Source organism: Arachis hypogaea, chromosome 14 (assembly GCF_003086295.3).
Source record: "Arachis hypogaea cultivar Tifrunner chromosome 14, arahy.Tifrunner.gnm2.J5K5, whole genome shotgun sequence".
NCBI classification, from domain to species: Eukaryota; Viridiplantae; Streptophyta; class Magnoliopsida; order Fabales; family Fabaceae; genus Arachis; species Arachis hypogaea.
Window position 1 is genome coordinate 140,905,755 of NC_092049.1, and position 4,639 is coordinate 140,910,393.

General features: G+C 31.4%; 1 long non-coding RNA gene across 1 annotated transcript; it reads right to left on the bottom strand.

Annotated features, from left to right (window-relative positions):
- Window positions 1-280: 280 nt before the first annotated feature.
- Window positions 281-2,187, bottom strand: LOC112798059 (uncharacterized). The gene is made up of 2 exons (XR_011871578.1): window positions 915-2,187; window positions 281-699 (listed from the first exon to the last, which is right to left on the bottom strand). It is a non-coding gene; the product is annotated as an uncharacterized lncRNA (long non-coding RNA).
- Between the last annotated feature and the right edge of the window lie 2,452 nt (window positions 2,188-4,639).

Sequence of the window (4,639 nt, forward strand, 5' to 3'; positions counted from 1 at the left end):
ATTCACATTTTATATATGAGGAATGTTAGGTGGCCAATAATTTTGGTGTTTTGTAACCATCAATTGGCCATCAATAGTGTTTTTAATGGTGTGAGATCACTCACTTTTGTTTTGATGGTTAAGTGCTGCCAGAAAACACAAAAATTGCTGGCACCTAGACTTTTCCTCATATATATCTTACAACGAAGTGTTTTATTCTGTATATAAATTGTACGACCTATTACATTGTTTCCGCCAACCATTAATGCATAGAAGAAAAGGCAATTACTTATATAAGCCATTTAGAATCATTTAAACAGAGGGATTAGTATTGAAAGAATAAGAACAGGAATCTAATGATAGATCAGTCAAAGATAACGCAACTAATAAAATATGGTAGAGATAAAACATAAAGAAGCAAATCCAAAACTTGAACTACATGTATAGGAGAGGAAAAATAAAGCATCAGAAATATTACTTTACTTAGTTTACTATTATATATAATTCAAAAGAGATATTGAATTAAATAAGAAGAAACTCAATTGCATTTTCAAATGCTTGAGTTTTCCCCAATCATAGAATAAGAATTTTGAGGAGTTCCTTTCTAGCTCAACTTGCCAATCCTACACTTTATTTACCACACAATCAAAGTGTCCAAGCTTTTCCCGTATTTACTCCTAATTCCCTTCCCTTGTTTGACTTCTTCGTGATTCTAAGAACCTGCAGAAAAGATCAACCAGTAAAATTCACCGCATTACACAAGAAAAACAGAGATAATTTTAATCTCAAAGAACCTCAATGGGAGACGTGACAATAAGAAGCAAGACATGGTTTAATGGACTTCAAATTCACCATCAATGGTCAAATCGTTTCAATCAATCATAACACAAGCAAAATTAACAGCAACAAAATGGTGTAAAGCACACTTTACATACCCTTCTTCCTCTTCTTCTGCTTGATGTTGCTAGGGAGAGCCAAGGGACAGTACACATGCACGATAGACCTTACTTGGCTGGTAGGATCACCATAAAGATATTTAACATATTTGAGCAGCTCTCCTCTGACATTATATACAAAGAACCCTACTTCACCCTCCCAAGGATAAGATCTTCCAATAATATCCCCATTAGCAGATAAGCACAGTGGCTTAAACTTAAAGCATACAAGGGGAATCTCACAGAGGATCCAAGACGACTGCACTTTATATTCTTGCATCACCCATATGTAAATCTTACAGCTATCACCATTGTTATGATACAAGGCTAGGCAGCCTCGTAGTACGGCTATACCTGGATAGGAGCATGCCAGTTGTTCCGGCCCAGATATGGTTGAAAAAGTCCTTCGCTTTATATCAAAGATAAGAATGTGAAAACAGTACTCATGAGTAGACCAATGAATAGCCCCGTTACAGAACAACCCCTTAGATTTCAAATTACCCCCGTTCCGGTAATTTGGGAAGTGCAGCATCAAGATTAACCCATGAATTGCTTTTCAAACAAAACAGATCAAAATGGTTTTCGCCGTCTTTACCCTTATATGCTACAACTATTACATAATCATCTTGTGACGCATCATAACCAAAGCCATATAGAAGCGCTTCACCGCGAACGGAGAAGTGTTCATAGCTTGTTGCGGCATTAACCATATGAGAGTATGAAACTCTTTTGCTGGAATCAGTGAGTGGGTTCCATATGATAAAAAACTGTGGTTCGCAGTGTAAGAGTACGAACCCTCTGCAGGAACCAACAAGACAGAAATCATCAAAAGGTAGCTTCTTCTTGAAAGGGAGAGAGATGGCTATTACATCAACGCCATCATTATCATCTTGAAGCAGTGCGTCGAGGTCAACGGAGGAAGCGTGAGAATTGTTTTGGAGGAAGAGGCATCCATGGGAGGGTGCGAGAGAGTGATCAAGATGGGATTTTGCAAAATTGGGATCGGAAATGAGAGTGTTCCATAGCTTGGAAACGCACCTGACGCACACAAGGTGTTTGATGGGAACCCTCAGTAAGATTGCTCCTATCAGCTCCGGAAGAAGGAGATCGTTGATGCTCTTGAGCTTCTTCTTCTCCATGCTCGATTGCTTCATTGCTATTGGTCCCGATATTAGGGTTTTTGGCGAGGAAGAAGATTCATATGCACATTTCTTCAATCCGTTTAAAAAGACGAGCATTTTCCCACGTTTTTTCCCCTCAGTTCCTAGAAATAATGTAACTTTGGAAACCGTTATTTTTAAAAAATGGGGAAGCAATTGATTTGCTTTTTTTCCGGTTAATGTTAATTTGGTCAAAGGTTTTAACTTTTAAGTTTTAACCAATGAAAATCGTTTCAATAAGCAACAAATCTTAATTCAAGGATAAACTTGATTTTCAATATGTGATTTGATATTTCAAAATAATAGATTAATAGAGTTTTAGTATTTTTTAATGGAAAACTCTAGAGGGCAGCAACTTTGTTAAATTTTGACCAGTATATAACCAGCAAAAAAAATGAGCCATTAGATGAAATCTCACACCAATCTCACACCATTAAAATCATCATTGATGACTATTTGATGACTACAAATCACAAAAGTTGCTGGCCCCTAACATTCTTCTTCTTTAATTATAGAAAAGAAATGTCTATCCACAGAGTTTTAGGACTCCATAATCAAAAAGAGAAAGAATAAAAAACATTAAAATTTTGTTTAGTTACAATTTTTTTATTTTAATTTAAATTTATTTTATTTTTGAGTTGATATTAAAATATAACAAAAATAAAAAAAAACTAAAATATCTTTTAGTATTAAATTTATTTAATTTTAATTAAAATTTAATTATTAAAAAAATAAAATAATTTTATAATTAATTTTTAAAAAATAAAATATTCTTTTAAGATAAGAGTTGTTTAATTGTTTGAAAGATTCTAAATTTTTATTTAAAAGATTATATTACTTTTTAAAATTAAAATTTAGCTACGCCGTCGCCTCTGTTCCTTCCTGGCTTCGAACCGTTCTCCATAAATTCGGGGTTGATATCCAAAAATTTGGGTTAACGCCGGAATCGGAATCTCTGCCTCAGGTTGGCATTGCGGAAGGGCGTCAGCGCCGTAGCAAGTGGCGGAGGCGCGACAGCAATAAGATGATGATGTTTACCGAGTGGGTTAGAGAGGAGAGGGAGAGTCGAAAGTAATTTTTTTTAATAAAACAAAAAAAAATTAAAATAGATCCAGAGTTTTTATTTTGATATTTTTTAAATTTAAATCACACCGAATTTTAAAATTCCAAATATTATAGGAGTATTGTAAGTAACAGCCATTCAATCAAAATTCATTAGTAGTTATAAGTTATAACTTACAACTTAGAGCAATCTAAATAGGATATTTTTTTAATATTATTTTTAATTTTTACCATTTGAAATTAAAATTTATATTAGATATAATTTTTAAAATAATACTAATAATATCATATTATTTAAAAAAAAACACTAATACAATGCAATTATTTACATATTCATTAAACTTATTAAATAAACATTGTAATGTTATTAATAAATTTAAATGAAATTAACTATTAGAATAACAAATTTTTTACTGAGTGTTAAATCAAATTTTATAATATATGATCTCACAAATATTTATGTAACATATTATAAATGTGACATATTATATTATAAAACTTAAAATAAAATTAAACTAAAGCGACACATTAAAAATGTTCTTATGAGATAGTAATTTTAAGGATCTTTTATGTAAATTAAATAAATGTATAAATTATGAAAATAGATAAAATGTGAAGTATTTTTTAAAATGCGTAATCTTACACATTTTGGATGTCGAAAGATAAGTAAAAAATTGAACATATTTCGGCGTTTGACACCCTATGCGAGTGATGCCGAGATATATCTTGGATGCATCTAGGATATGTGTTATTATCGAGATTGGAGACTGAGCACCTGAGATATGTGGCAACTGAAAAAGGGATCTCAGTATCTGAGATATATACAATTTGTCTAATTTGGGTCTCAACATCCGATATATACTCAGACGTATATATAAGGTCATAGCAGCCTAGATTGCTGTGTATTTGAATAATTTTTAAGAATTTTGTTAGTTTCTAAACGCTTAAATTCGAGTTCCTTAAGTAAATATGGCCTCCGAAAATATGTTCACGAGAGAGACATCAATAGACTGAATGCTACTTGGCATGTGGCTGGAGATTTAGATTTTAAGATTAGTAATTTTTTCTTGTTTTATTTTTTAGTGAATAATTAATTTAGATGTTTAGGTTTTAGTAACTTAGTTAATGTGATAGGACTTTGTAACTAGACAAAGTTAGACAATTTATATATATTTAGTTGGGTATAATATGGTTTGATATTTTGTATAATTGATTGTAACTAATTGTAACTTAAGTGAAATAAATAAAATAGGTAACTAATTGTAACTTAAGTTAAATAAATAAAGTAGGTATGTAACTATTAATTAATAGTGAAATTAATAGGCAATTAATTGAAGTCATATCCAAAAGTGACACTTAGGTTAGAATAGTGCAACATGAATAATGATTTAATTTTTTACATATTGTTTGATAGTACTGTCTTTAGTAAGTGCTATGAATATTAGCAATACAAATTATATTCGCACTGTATCTGTTGTATTTATTATCGATATTTATCTACTT